Source organism: Salvelinus fontinalis, chromosome 9 (assembly GCF_029448725.1).
Source record: "Salvelinus fontinalis isolate EN_2023a chromosome 9, ASM2944872v1, whole genome shotgun sequence".
Taxonomy (NCBI): domain Eukaryota; kingdom Metazoa; phylum Chordata; class Actinopteri; order Salmoniformes; family Salmonidae; genus Salvelinus; species Salvelinus fontinalis.
Window position 1 is genome coordinate 46,261,829 of NC_074673.1, and position 15,338 is coordinate 46,277,166.

Here is a 15,338-nt window from a genome sequence, read left to right on the forward strand (position 1 = left end):
ATGGAGGTCCACTGGACTTCTTTCACGACGAGAGTGGGACCCCTCAGTAATATCCTAGACGTGTTCTAAGATTAACCCCATCTAGGGGCCTGTCTGCTCCTCACTGATCTTGTAGGGGAGTTTACAACTAGATTTGTTTTCTGCTCTGGTGGCCTCGTATGTTGTTGCATGTAGTCTCGACCCCCCACCGGACTCGATGAGGCTCATCATGGGTCTGGGCTACTATTCCCCCCTTAGTGTCTAGGCTATGGGAATAGCTGTAACCTTTCAACCAAATCTCCAGGTTTTTGTGCTTCAAAACGCTCAGTGGCTGTCGAGGCCTGTCAGTCACCACAGCGTCCGCGTGTAGCAACAACTTCAGTACCTGCGAACTGAGACGAGGATATATGTCTATGATATCGCAAAGTGTTTCACAAGTGGGAGTCATCGGGTCAGTTGCGGGACTGACACCCAATAGTGTCAATGTCAAGGGTGACAGTACCCCACAAAGCAGTGGGGGACTGTCAGTGATTGGGGACACTGCCCTGTGTAGGGTGCCGTCTTTCGGATGGGACGTTAAACGGGTGTCCTGACTCTCTGAGGTCATTAAAGATCCCATGGCACTTATTGTAAGAGTAGGGGTGTTAACCCCGGTGTCCTGGCTAAATTCCCAATCTGGCCCTCAAACCATCATGGTCACCTAATAATCCCCAGTTTACAATTGGCTCATTCATCCCCCTCCTCTCCCCTGTAACTACTCCCCAGGTCGTTGCTGCAAATGAGAACGTGTTCTCAGTCAACTTACCTGGTAAAATAACGATAAAATAAAAAATAAAAAATAAAAAAAGCGGAAGATGTATCATCGGAAACAGAGAACACTCTGCTTGTCAATGTTTTTCTTGCTGAGACGGCCACAGTGCTTGCGGAAGTGTCCGAAGGACAAGATAAGTTCATCTTAACTACAGTATTGCACGACTTCAAGGAGGAGGGAAGTCGCTCATTCACAGAGACAGCTGGCTTGATATCATAAAAATAATGGTCAATCAGGTTTGCCGATGGAATGTGTCGAGATATTGTAATATCTCATTGGATCGGATCTCCCTTGTGGATGGCTGCGTTGCAGCTAGCGTTAGGGGCAGACAGTATGGTCAGTGGAGAAAGCACTGTGACCTGTGCCCATACATGGTTGGTTTTCCAATCCATCAGTGGGAGTAACCGATCCATCAAGTCTGCTCCGAGTAGCAGGGGTTCAGATTCGAGGCTGGTAACATGCACAGGGTGAACGAGAGATACGTCCTGGAAGTGTAGTTTCAGCATGACCCCAGGGGATGAATGCTGCCCACTCCCCCGGCCGGTCCTGGCAATATGACCACAGTAACCTACCCACATCCTGATTTACTCTCTCCACCTGCCCGTTACTCTCGGGGTGAAAATCTGAGGAGAGGCTGACCGAGACCCGCAGACGTTCCATGAACGCTCTCCAGACCCTGGACGTGAACTGGGGACCCCGATCAGAGACTATATCCTCAGGCACCCCGTAGTGCCAGAAGACGTGAGTGAACAGGGCCTCCGCAGTCTGTAGGGACGTAGGGAGACCGGGCAAAGGGAGTAGACGGCAGGACTTAGAAAACCGATCAACAACTCGTGGTGTTGCCCTGTGATGGAGGAAGATCTGTCAGGAAGTCCACCGACAGGTGCGACCACGGCCGTTGTGGAACGGGTAGGGGTTTTAACTTCCCTCTGGGCAGGTACCTGGGAGCCTTGCACTGGGCGCACACCGAGCAGGAGGAAACATAAACCCTCATGTCCTTGGCCAAGGTGGACCACCAGTACTTCCCACTAAGGCAACGCACCGTCCGACCGATGCCAGGGTGACCAGAGGAGGGTGACGTGTGGGCCCAATAGATCAAACGGTCGCGGACAGCAGACGGAACGTACAGGCGCCCAGCTGGACACTGGGGGGGAGTGGGCGCTGTGCGTAACGCCCGCTCTATGTCCGCGTCCAACTCCCACACCGCTGGGGCCACCAGGTAAGAGGCCAGAAGTATGGGAGTGTGATCCATGGACCGCATACATCCGGGACGGTGCGTCTGTCTTAGCTTTCTGGGAACCTGGTCTGTAGGACAGAGTGAAAACAAAACGGGTAAAGAACATGGCCCACCTTGCCTGGCGAGGGTTCAGTCTCCTCGCCGCCCGGATGTACTCCAGATTGCGGTGGTCAGTCCAGATGAGAAAAGGGTGTTTAGCCCTCTCAAGCCAATGTCTCCACGCCTTCAGAGCCTTGACAACAGCCAACAGCTCCCGGTCCCTCACATCATCGTTTCACTCTGCCGTGCTGAGCTTCTTCGAAAATAAATTACAGGGGCGGAGCTTTGGTGGCGTGCCCGAGCGCTGAGAGAGCACGGCTCCTATCCCAGCCTCGGACGCGTCCACCTCAACTATGAACGCCAAAGAGGGTTCCGGATGAGCCAGCATGGGAGCCGAGGTAAACAGAGACTTCAGGTGATCAAAAGCCCTGTCCGCCTCAGCCGACCACTGCAGCCGCACTTCAGGGACCTGGGACCCCCCTTCAGCAGTGAGGTAATGGGAGCTGCTACCTGACCAAAACCCTGGATAAACCTCCGGTAGTAGTTGGCAAACCCTAGAAAACACTGCACTTGGTGGGAGTCGGCCAATTACGCACGGCTGAAATGTGGTCACTCTCCATCTCCACCCCTGAAGTGGAAATGCGCTACCCTAGGAAGGAGACGGACTGTTGGAAGAACAGACATTTCTCAGCCTTGACGTACAGGACATGCTCCAACAGTTGACCAAGCACCCTGCGCACCGGGGACACATGCTCGGCGCGTGTAGCGGAGTATATCAGAATGTCGTCGATATATACCATTACACCCTGCCCGTGCAGGTCCTGTAAAATCTCGTTAAAAAAAAGGCCTGGAAGACTGATGGAGCATTCATCAACCTGTACGGCATGACGAGGTACTCATAGTGCCCAGAGGTGGTAAATGCTGTCTTCCACTCGTCCCCCTCCCGGATACGCACCAGGTTGTAAGCGCTCCTGAGATCCAAATTTGTGAAGAAGCGCGCCCTGTGCATTGACTCGATCACACTGGCGATGAGAGGCAGCGGGTAGCTGTCCCTCACAGTGATCTGATTGATACCTCAATCGTCAATACACGGGCGCAGACCCCCATCCTTCTTCTTCACAAAAAATAAACTTGAGGAGGCAGGTGAAGTGGAGGGCCGAATGTATCCCTGCCCCAGGGATTCGGAGACATATGTTTCCATAGCCACCGTCTCCTCCTGTGACAGAGGATACACGTGACTCCTGGGAAGTGCTGCGTCTACCAGGAGATTTATCGCACAATTCCCCCATCAATGAGGTGGTAATTTAGTTGCCCTCTTCTTACAGAAGGTGAGAGCCAAATCGGCATATTCTGAGGGGATGCGCACGGTGGAGACCTGGTCTGGACTTTCCACCATAGTCGCACCGATGGAAACCCCCACACTCCGCCGAACGCCGCCCGAACAAGGAGAGGGACCGACTTCGGCAGAAGTCATGACATGCCGTTCAAAAGTTTGGGGTCACGTCGAAATGTCCTTGTTTTTTAAAGAAAATCACATCTTTTGTCAATTAAAATAACATCAAATTGATCAGAAATACAGTGTAGACATTGTTAATGTTGTAAATGACTATTGTAGCTGTAAATGGCAGATTTTTATGGAATATCTACATAGGCGTACAGAGGCCCATTATCAGCAACATCACTCCTGTGTTCCAATGGCACGTTCTGTTAGCTAATCCAAGTTTATAATTTTAAAAGGCTAATTTATCTTCAGAAAACCCTTTTGCAATTATGTTAGCACAGTTGAAAACTGTGGCGCTGATAAAAGAAGCAATAAAACTGGACTTCTTTAGACTGGTTGAGTATCTGGAGCATCAGCATTTGTGGGTTCGATTACAGGCTCAAAATGGCCAGAAACTAAGGACTTTCTTCTGAAACTCGTCAGTCTATTCTTGTTCTAGGAAATGAAGGCTATTCCATGCGAGAAATTACCAAGAAACTGAAGATCTCGTACAACGCTGTGTACTACTCCCTTCAAAGACTAGTGCAAACTGGCTCTAACCAGAACAGTAAGAGGAGTGGGAGGCTCCGGTGCTCAACTGAGCAAGAGGACACGTACATTAGAGTCTAGTTTGAGAAACAGACGCCTCATAAGTCCTCAACTGGCAGCTTCATTAAATAGTACAAGCAAAACACCAGTCTCAACGTCAACAGTGAAGAGGCGACTCCGGGATGCTGGCCTTCAGTACAATACATACAGTACAAGAGTTGCAAAGAAAAAGCCATACCTCAGACTGGCCAATAAAAAGAAAAGATTAATATGGGCAAAAGAACACAGACACTGGACAGAGGAACTCTGCCTAGAATGCCAGCATCCCGGACTCGCCTCTTCACTGTTGACACTTTTTTGGTTGCTACATGATTCCATATGTATTATTTCATAGTTTTGATGTCTGTATGTATATGTCTGTATGTATATGTATGTTTTCTGTTTTGGAGATACCGGCCATGTGATTAACTGGCCCGGTGAGCCCGGCAGATGTTGGCAGGCCAATGGGCAGCCCTGAATGTCAAGCTCTGCAGTCTCTTTAGCTAATCCAGTCCCAGTACTCCATGTCAGGTGTCAAAGAAAAAACACCACCTGCTGAGGAAGACAGATTTTGGGCCCAGTTATCCCTCTCGCTTTGCCTCTCCTCTGGTGTGACTCAAATTTCACTTAATTAATAGCTCTCGCCTTGGGCACATCAGTGTAATTTTTTTAATGCTCTATGGCAAGACACATCATTCACCGAAGTTTCTTCAAAATTGTACTTATGCTGTCTGAGATATCATGTGTGACTAACGGACAGACAGACTGATGAAGAACCTCAGTCTCCTCCCGGATTTCATGGTGGGGTCAATGATGAACACCAAATGAGTTGGGATACTCCACCCTGCATAGCCAACACAGACAAGGTGAGGTCCAAGTCCAAAGCTCTCCTTCAAAACCCTGGCTCCCGCAGACCAACGTTTAGAGGAAAGTTCCTGTCTCTTTTTAAAAAATGAACAGTGTCATTCATTTTGTAAAAAGAGAAACATGAGAAACATGGACGCTAGTATGAGAGACTGGTGGCTCAGTTATTTTCATTTCATATTGGCCTTTAAACCAGATAGGTTTCCAGCTGGGTTTATCCAGACTACAGTCACTGAGAACTGGGATAAATGCTCAGTCACTGTATATACAGTGACACATTCTGAAAAAAAGCTTAAGGCACTTTTCCTGAAAGGGATGAGCAGCAAATTCACACAGTGTCCAAACCCATAAAAACATATCTAGTCTCAGAAGAGTTAGAAGTGAGGCATCAAACTTTAATGAGAGCAGTGAAGGGTGCATCCTCCTACACACGGGGCTCTCTCCACTAAAAACAATTTTCATGAAACTCTGTCACTGAACGAGCAAAGAAACTGTACTGTCAGCAGCAGCACAGTTTGGGCTGCCTCACACTGGTAGAAGTGACCTTCTTCTCCTGGGATCAGATCTTGCCCGTGGCCTGGACCACTAATAGACCACACATCTTGCCTCAGGTGCCAGCCTTCAGGGTAATTTGAAAGCTGTGAGTTTCTCAGTACCACATAGATTCATAGCATACACACACATAGTAATCTGAAATGGCATGTCTCAACAGGTCCTATCAGAACATAGGGAATAGGGTGCCATTTAGGATGTACCCCTTGTCATCCACTGAGATAGCAAGCTGCCTACTTACCACTGACACTTCACTCCACACATCCCATGCTGGGGACCAACATATACATCTCAAATTGCAGCTGTAAAGATACTGTGATTGACTCACTGCAATGTTGTTGTTTTTAACCTGGTGTTCTGAATAGGTGTTCATCATCAGAGGCAGTGGTGGAAAAAGTACCCAATTGTCATACTTGAGTAAAAGTAAAGCTACCTTTATAGAAAATGACTCAAGTAAAAGTGAAAGTCATCTAGTAAAATACTACTTGAGTAAAAGTCTAAAAGTATTTGGTTTTAAATATACCTAAGTATCAAAATTAAATGTAATAGCTAAAATATATTTGAGTATGAAAAGTAAAAGTATAAATCATTTCAAATTCATTATATCAAGCAAAACAGATGGCACCATTTTCTTTTTTTCGGATAGCCAGGGGCACACTCCAACACTCAGACATCATTTACAAATGAAGCATGTGTTTAGTGAGTCTGCCAGATCAGAGGCAGTAGGGATGACCAGGGTTATTCTCCTGATAAGTGTGTGAATTAGAAAATGTTTCTGTCCTGCTAAGCATTCAAAATGTAACAAGTAATTTTGGGTGTCATTGAAAATGTATGGAGTAAAAAGTATATTATTTTCTTTAGAAATATAGTGAAGTAAAAGTAAAAGTTGTCAAAAATATAAATATTAGAGTAAGGTACAGATACCCAAAAAAAAGTATTTCAAAGTACTTTCAAGTATTTTTACTTAAGCACTTTACACAACTGATCAGAGGCATTGTCACGTTCCTGACCGGTTTTCTGTTATTTTGTATGTGTTTGACGGTCAGGGCGTGAGTTTGGGTGGGTAGTCTATGTTGTGTGTTTCTATGTTTGTTAAGGGTGACCTGATATGGCTCTCAATTAGAGGCAGGTGGTTTTCATTTCCTCTGATTGAGAGCCATATTAAGGTAGGTGTTTTCACACTGTTTGTTTGTGGGTGGTTGTCTCCTGTGTCAGTGTCTGTATGTTATGCCACATGGGACTGTTTCGGTATCGTTCGTTCGATTTGTATGTAGTCTGTTTCCTGTTCATGCGTTCTTCGTGTTATATGTAAGTTCGTGTCCAGGTCTGTCTACATCGTTTATTTGTTTTTATAGTTTATCAAGTATAGTTCGTTTTGTGTCTTGTTTAATAAATCATTATGTCACATAACCACGCTGCATTTTGGTTCAATCCCTGCTCCTCCTCTTCGGATGAAGAGGAGGAGGAAAGCCGTTACAGGCATACAAAGAGCAACATGACATGACACAAGGAATTCATAGGCGCTCCCAGAGCCAGACAATGGGCAGATAACCCCAACCAGAGCCTTATATTGAAAGACTGACACAAGGCTCTGATCCTAACCATTATATTTGGAATGGCTGCCCAATCTCACATCCATCTATTGAAGGAGCAAAATGGCCAAACAACCCTGTAATAGTGGTTTGTATTTAAGGGCAATTTTCTCTGGTCAGGTTTCTTATTAGCCATTTCGATTTATACTCCTGGCTTGGACGTTTTTTGAGATGTGCAACATTCCACAGACAGAAAATCAACCTTGAGAAAAGGATTAGAGGGTTACAGGGGAAGGACAGGAGAAAGTAAAACATTGCAGAGGGCTTACACATCATCCAGAGGTGAGACTGACTAGACAGACTAGGAGAGCTCTGGAGACACGCAAGGTCGGATGGACGGACAGACCGAGCCTTTGGGTGTAGATCTTCGAAAGGAAACGCATACAAATTTAGGGGTATTGCTTAGTTCATCTTTCCCCATTTCTAGGATGTTAACAATTAAATGATGGTACACCCTCAATAACAGTATCATCCATTCTGAGCATAGCATTTTACTTTTTATTTAACTAGATAGATCAGAGATGAACTAGGGGATCTATTCAATCAGGTCCGCTTTAGCTGACATCCACATAGCTTCTGTTTTGGCGGTGTCAGAGGTGGAACTGCGTTAGAGCTGTCAAATCCACAAGTGGCATCTGGCATTATACCTAAAGCGGACAATGCCATATGCTACACAAAGTCGCATTAAGAGAAATCCCATGCAGCCTTGTTTACAAGTTCGAACACTGGAATGTGAGATGTAATCTACACCTAGATTAGGCTGATAGAAATCCTCATTATTTTGTTGAATGATTTTCAATTTGAGCGTCATTATTTCTATATAGCCTACACTTTGTCTTTCTGAACTTCTAACTCAGGTAGGAGGGGTGGGGCTTCGTGACAATGATCAAGAGCAGTTGCTGACCGATTTGACAGCTCCAACATAGTTACACCTTGATCTGTTTCACCTTTCTTTGTGCTTGTCTCCACTCCCTCCAGGTGTCGCCCATCTACCCCATTATCCCCAGTACATTTATACCTGTGTTCTCTGTTTGCAGTTTTTTTTTGTCTCGTCAAGCATACCAGCGATTTTCCCATTTGCCTATATATTTTTTAAATTCTTTCTTTCTTCTCTAGTCCCTGTTTTCTAGGTTTTGACCATTCTGCCTGCCCTGACCCTGAGCCTGCCTGCTGTTCTGTACCTTTCGGACTCTGCTCTGGATTACTGACCTCTGCCTGCCCTTGACCTGTCATTTGCCTGCCACCTGTATTTGTAATAAACTTTTGTTTCTTCGAAATGCCTGCACCTGGGTTTCTCCTGAGCCGTGATACTGACACCGGCAAAACATCAGCTATGCAAGTGTCGGCTATTGCCCATTAATGCTTGATCTGATTGGATTTAGGCCTAAATCGCATGAAGTAGCAGGGATTGAGCAAGCTCCTCTAATAGACCTACACCTGCATTTCTGAGAGAAGTGCCAATCAGCCAGCCACCTCTCTAGGACTCGACAGTCTACACTAAAGAATCAATTAGAATTAAATTATGTTTAGGAAGAGAGCGGGCTCAGAGACAGAGCAGAGAATGAGCAGTGATTGGTATAGAGAGTGGCAGGGAACTGTAGCGGCAGATGGGAAACTCTTCATCTACTAAATGGGCTCTGAGAGTTCTTACAGCTAGAAGGGTTGAGGGTGTGGAAAGGGTGGTGGGGTGGAATTTTCTCACCACATGGACACACCTGCAATTTCCTCTGAATTTCTCCTCCTCCTCGTCCACTTTTCCCTTCACCGTCTACTCATCTTCTCTGCAGCTGAAGCCCTTGTCAAATATGTAAAATGGGACAAACGCGATGGAGGGGTTCGCCACTCTCCACTAAGAGACGCTGTTCATTTCCTCCCTCTCTTCATTGCTGGGCCCTCGATTCAGGCTCAGCCCAGCGGTGGTGGTGGTAGCATTGTGTGCTACGGCAGCGACATTACATGCCTGACACAGAAAGTGACGCATGAGTTTTGACAGATGCAGGGGATTATGACGCTTGAGAGGACAAGGCTGTCTGCTCAGTGTTGTAAAGCTGAGGCTGAGGTCATCGTGCAGTGCTCTCTTATATATAGAACGATGTCATTATATTGAGTACCACAATATTAGTCATAAAGCCCATAAAACCAAGCAGTAAAAACCGGAAATGGTTCTAATAGTTTTTTCACCATTCACCATTCACCATAAACCTATGTAAAATGTTTTGTTTTCTGAATTTTTATAATGAGTATTTCTGTATTTGTATTTGGCGCCCTGCAGTTTCACTGGCTGTTGAAGAGGTGGGACGCTACCGTCTCACATCACTACAGTCCCTGGTTCGATTCCAGGCTGTATCACATCTGGCCGTGTTTGGGAGTCCCATAGGGTGGTGCACAATTGGCCCTGTGTCGCCGGGGTAGGCCATCATTGTAAATAAGAATTTGTTCTTAATTGACTTGCCTAGTTAAATAAAGGTTAAATTTAAAATAATTAAGCTAGCCCGAGGCTAGTACTTTTCACACTGGGCTAGTAGACTTGACACAGCAGTGAAATGGCTAGTAGAAATTGTGCCAAACTAGCCTGACACAGCAGTGAAATTTACCAACATCACATGCCACAGATTTAGGACCTGAATGTTACTTGGGCTAGTAGAAATCGTGGTCTGCTGGCCAGTGCCCAGAATCCTTATTGTCCATCCCTGCATGTCAGTCTTTTTCAGACAACCCCCCTACCGCTGTTGGTCCTCCTCAGTGACCTCACGGCTGAGGGTTTTACATTTTCACTTGAGAATTAAAATCACAAGTACAGTCTTATAGGTTGTCACAATATTTCCACTCTTCGGACAAATAGTACCCTAGACTGTCCTGATCATCTAGTTGAGCATTCCAGATAATTGCTCCATCCCACCAGAGATCTCCCATCCACATAGAAGGATTTTAGATGTGCAGATAGACCAAAGCACAGTCTATTTTACCATTACTATAGTCACGTCTGTGGGTTATGGTATTGAAATATAGATGTTACCATTTTAGTAATCTAGCTAGCTAGTAAAAGTTACTTTTCTGTCTTTCAGATGGGTGGAACGGAAACCCAGTGACATCACTCGGGTCTGCAGTTGCCATTTTCCGTTGGGAAAGAGAAATGGCCCTGTATTTACCAGAAAAGGTAGATCATCCAACATGGCGGAAGAGGAAGATTCAGACTGTTGATTGGGAAACAAGAACAAACAATGAGGCATGAGGATTGGATGTCGAGGGACCACTTGTCACATTGTCCAAGGTGGGTTTGTGTTATGATATACAATGCATTTTCTGTCCAGATAAAGATGGTGATACAGAATTAAAAAGGACCTAAGACTGACCAAATGTCTGTTGTTTTCCAGTCCAACAGCAGTGCATCCCTCAGACCATCCTGTGCATGGACATCTTGTGCCAGTGTGATCCAAGTGCAAGCGTCCAGTTGTAGAGACTACAGCAGGTTGAGCCTGTGGATGGACAGGTCAGTAACTCATCAAATGTTATAAAACAATTAATTTGTAGATACTGTATATCTGCACAGTATGTTTGTGTAAGTTTCTCATGACTTAAGATTGGGTGTTGAGGGACCACCTGTCACATTGTCCAAGGTGGGTTTGTGTTATGATAAACAATGTGTTTTCTGTCCAGATAAAATAGGTGATACAGCATTGAAAAAGAGCTGCCACTGAGCAAATGTCTCTTTGTTTTCCAGTCCAACAGGAGTGCATCCTTCCATACATTTGTTGGAAGTCATGTACTCTCTCATTCTGGGGGTAAGTGTTAGTGGAATTAAATAATTCCTCTAATGTACTCATTAATTAAAATCAATCTGTTTATTTATAAGAATTTGTAAGATACTTATTAACATAAAATAGACAGGATACAGTCTTATTAAAATTAGATAATAGTATTTATTCTCGGAGCACGCACCCATTTGATCATAAACAACAGGTTTATATACAAGATATGACGTCATAGGTTACATAATAAGTCTCCTTGTCCTGACAAATAGAAAACAGGTTGAAAAGTTCATTCCAACTTCCCAGCGCACACACATGACACACAATATAATCTATCCTCCTGAAGGCTGACTATAATTTATTACCACTTTAGCAGACAACTCAAGATAATGGAAGACCTAAAAAGTTACCCACAGCCTTATCTAAACACCTCAGGGCTAAGTTGGGTCAGTTCAACCATAGTTTAACGACCCTTTCTGCTTATTTTATAACCCACAACACAAATCTCTTGTCACCAGGCGTGCAGAGTTCAATTAGTTATAGTTTTATCTAAAGCTAGAATTTGTTTTAATTATTTATTAACAAAATTCCTAACAGTAAGACATCATTTAAACATCACAGATATAAATTCCCACTGTGCCCATGATAAAATGCAATGTGGATTGTGTTGTATTACTGAATGAAAATGAGGAGATGGACTCAGACCAGCCTTTGTAATTGAACTTAAAGGAACTACATGACTTTAGTTGGTTGCTTTGAGCAAAACTTGAATGCAATATAACTTATTTTAGGAGCCTATTGTTTGTGTATGATCTTTATTCATTGTTCACTTGTTTTTCAACAATGTCAGATACAGGCAGGGTTGACTGGGTCCTTCAGCAAGTAAGACACAGGGGGTAAGAAATAATTTCAACATCACAGATATATATTCCCACTGCCCATGATAAAGTTAACTACATTACTTTAGTTGGCTGCTTTGAGCAAAACTTGTATGTACTATAATATAACCTATTCTGGGAGCCTAGTGTGTGTGTGTGAACTATGTGGAATATTTTTGGACCATTGGCTACCCTGAAAACATGTACTGATAGGAGGAGCAATATGAGTCTGTCAGAGGTCGTCACGCTGGATGGGGATGCTGATGGAGGCTTTGGTGGTCCACACAACAAAGAAACAGGTGTCCCTTCCAGTGATATGGAGCTGACCTTGGACCTGGTGCCAGTAAGCATGGTCTTCAATGAAGCTGTAAGACCCTCCCTCCTTGACATAGAAATCCTTCGACTTCACTGCCTCGATGCCCTCCTATTAGTTATCTGTTCCTCACTTTAACACACCATACAACACACCATCCAACGACTGTGATCTGAGGACTCTTTTTAGCAGCGATAGAGTAATGCACTTGGCCCTAACCACTGCTCCATAATTGCTGGCCGTCAACTTCCCTCTCCTCATGGTTTGCCAGTTGCGATTGGTGCGCTGCCCAACTGTTGTCTGGCGTTTAGCCTCCTGCTACTCCACCGACAGCGCCATGCCAGCCATGAGGCCTGCATGCCCCATGTGCCCTTGTTTTTGAACATTGTCCGGTACAGACATGGATGACAGGGAGGGTAGCGGTTGTTCTGGCTCAGGTTCAAGGAGACATGACATGTCGGTTCCTCTGTGGCTCCCGGGACAGAGGGTTGTAGTCTTCGGCCGGGTACAGGTCCTCCACTGACTGCACCTGGTTGGGCACGGCTGGCTTCCTCCACTCGCATTCCACATTCCACATCACGATAGCAACCAAAACCATGTAAGTCAGTTTATAACATCCTTGTTTACTCTGAGATTTCTACGTATTGACATTAGCTATGGTGCTAACCTTGGAAAAGTAATTCCAATTTCTCCTTCCTCTTTACTAATAGGGATAGACCAAATGGTGCAGTTCTATTCAATCTTATAGCCATACCAACTATATCAATATCAACCATCAGGCAGGGCCTGCAACCGCCTATTGAACGTAGTTTGTTTGAGTTGGAGACTCCATGTGAAATCGTAAAGATTACATCTTAAACTGGATTACATGAAGATCTGGGCTATGGAGATGAATCTGGACATCGTGGTATTGACGGAAACTTGGATCTCTAAGGACATTCTAGACTGATATTAATATTAAGAGTATAGATTGTAGAGTGGCCATTCATATATTTTTTTAAACGTCTCTTTACTGAAATCCATTTCACTTGCCCAAAAATGTTAGCTAAAAAATGGAAGCCATTGTCTGGGGAAAAATGTATCCATAACTCTTATAAGGGTCTACCGTCCTCCCTTGGCTAACTTTTGTGTACTCATGGAATTCACTAGTTTGTTGTCTTCTTTTACTAAATCAGAAGTTAATATCCTGGGTGACCTAAATTATGATTGAGAAATACAGGCTTCAGACAATCCAAAAGACGTGTAATGATCTAAACCTAACCCAGCTGTTGACTAAGCCTACACGGCCCAACCCCGACCCTCAAAGTCAGCTCTTATTGATGTTATTTTAACGAATACAGCAGAGAAAAATGTGACCCATTTCAAGAAACTAGGCATATGTCACACGTCACTACTTCACAGATGAGGCATTTTAATTCCTTTTTATTTAAATACATTTTTGGCAGAAATGTCTTCTGTAATGTGAACTTTGCAGGCCTTAATAACAAACTTGTATTCCATCTGTAAATACAAATAAAATGGTTAAATTACAAGCCTAGTTGGTTTAGCCACGGACAAAGGCAGGAACTGGGGGGTGGTTATAGCATTTCTTTCACATGACCCATCAATTTAGACAAGTGTGTCTGGTAAGGGTCATCTAATAATAAAATAATATTTATAAAACATTTTTATCTGGACACTTCCTGTTTTTGATATTGCTACTATACAAGTAAACATTTCACTCTACTGTTCACACCTTCTGTATCCTGTGCATGTGACAAATAAACTTTTATTTGATATAGTGTGTGTTTACCAGAGACGGTAATGTAAAGAATATGACCTGCACCAAAGTCAGATTGGGATATAGGCCAAGGACTAGATAAAGTGTATTTTTACCTGTAGTTTTTCCTTATTGTAGGCTACTACTTTTAGCACTTTCAGTCTTGAAATCTTAGGTTGTTTACTACACTATTCACTCTGTTTAGCAAATGGCTTCATGTGAATCATTAAAGAGATTGGTGGGGCTAAGGCTTAACAGGGTGTGAACAATGCTGAAATGGTGTAGACAAAGAGAGCTCTCCAGTAGGTGTACCAGAATATTCAATGGTCATTTACAAGTTTATCAACTTTCAAAGCAGAATTACTTTCCCATTGTTCTTCAACTGCAGTGTATGCTATATAATTTTCTAGCTCTGAGTCTACTTTTATTCAATGTGAACATCACCGTTTGAAATGTTGCTACAAAAGACCGAATCCAGATGGTGGGTAACATACAGAAGCATTCGGAAGTATTCATATTTACATTTAAGTCATTTAGCAGACGCTCTTATCCAGAGCGACTTACAAATTGGTGCATTCACCTTATGATATCCAGTGGAACAACCACTTTACAATAGTGCATCTAACTCTTTTAAGGGGGGGGAGGGGGGGGGGTTAGAAGGATTACTTTATCCTATCCTAGGTATTCCTTAAAGAGGTGGGGTTTCAGGTGTCTCCGGAAGGTGGTGATTGACTCCACTGACCTGGCGTCGTGAGGGAGTTTGTTCCACCATTGGGGTGCCAGAGCAGCGAACAGTTTTGACTGGGCTGAGCGGGAACTGTACTTCCTCAGAGGTAGGGAGGCGAGCAGGCCAGAGGTGGATGAACGCAGTGCCCTTGTTTGGGTGTAGGGCCTGATCAGAGCCTGAAGGTACGGAGGTGCCGTTCCCCTCACAGCTCCGTAGGCAAGCACCATGGTCTTGTAGCATATCTCTTCACTTTTTTCAAATTTTGTTACGTAACAGCCTTACTCTAAAATGGATGAAATAGTTGTTTCCCTCATCAATCTACACACAATACCCCATAATGACACAGCACAAAAAAAGGAAATATCACATTTATATAAGTATTCAGTACTTTGTTGAAGCACCTTTGGCAGCAATTACAGCATTGTGTCTTCTTGAGTATGTCTTCTTGGGAAATACAGGCACACCTGTATTTGGAGAGTTACTCCCATTCTTCTCTACAGATCCTCTCAAGCTCTGTCAGGTTGGATGGGGAGCGTCGCTGCACAGCTATTTTCAGGTCTCTCAAAAGATGTTTGCTCGAGTACAAGTCCGGGCTCTGGCTGGGCCACTCACGGACATTCAGAGACTTGTCCCAAAGCCACTCCTGCATTGTCTTGGCTGTGTGCTTAGGGTCATTGTCCTGTTGGAAGGCGCTCTGGAGCAGGTTTTCATCAAGGATCTCTCTGTATTTTTGCTCCATTCATCTTTGAGGATCATCTCGATCCTGACAA

The 15,338-nt window shown here is 44.3% G+C and overlaps 1 long non-coding RNA gene across 8 annotated transcripts; it reads left to right on the top strand.

Annotated features, from left to right (window-relative positions):
- The first annotated feature begins 9,391 nt into the window (after positions 1–9,391).
- Positions 9,392–13,746, top strand: LOC129862711 (uncharacterized). Of its 8 annotated transcripts, XR_008760813.1 has the most exons (5): positions 9,392–9,550; positions 10,208–10,413; positions 10,517–10,924; positions 11,742–11,787; positions 11,983–13,746. It is a non-coding gene; the product is annotated as an uncharacterized LOC129862711 (long non-coding RNA). The 8 variants fall into 8 exon arrangements; XR_008760808.1 differs by having other exon boundaries at positions 11,742–13,746; XR_008760811.1 differs by having other exon boundaries at positions 9,393–9,550; positions 10,517–11,787.
- The last annotated feature ends 1,592 nt before the right edge of the window (positions 13,747–15,338 follow it).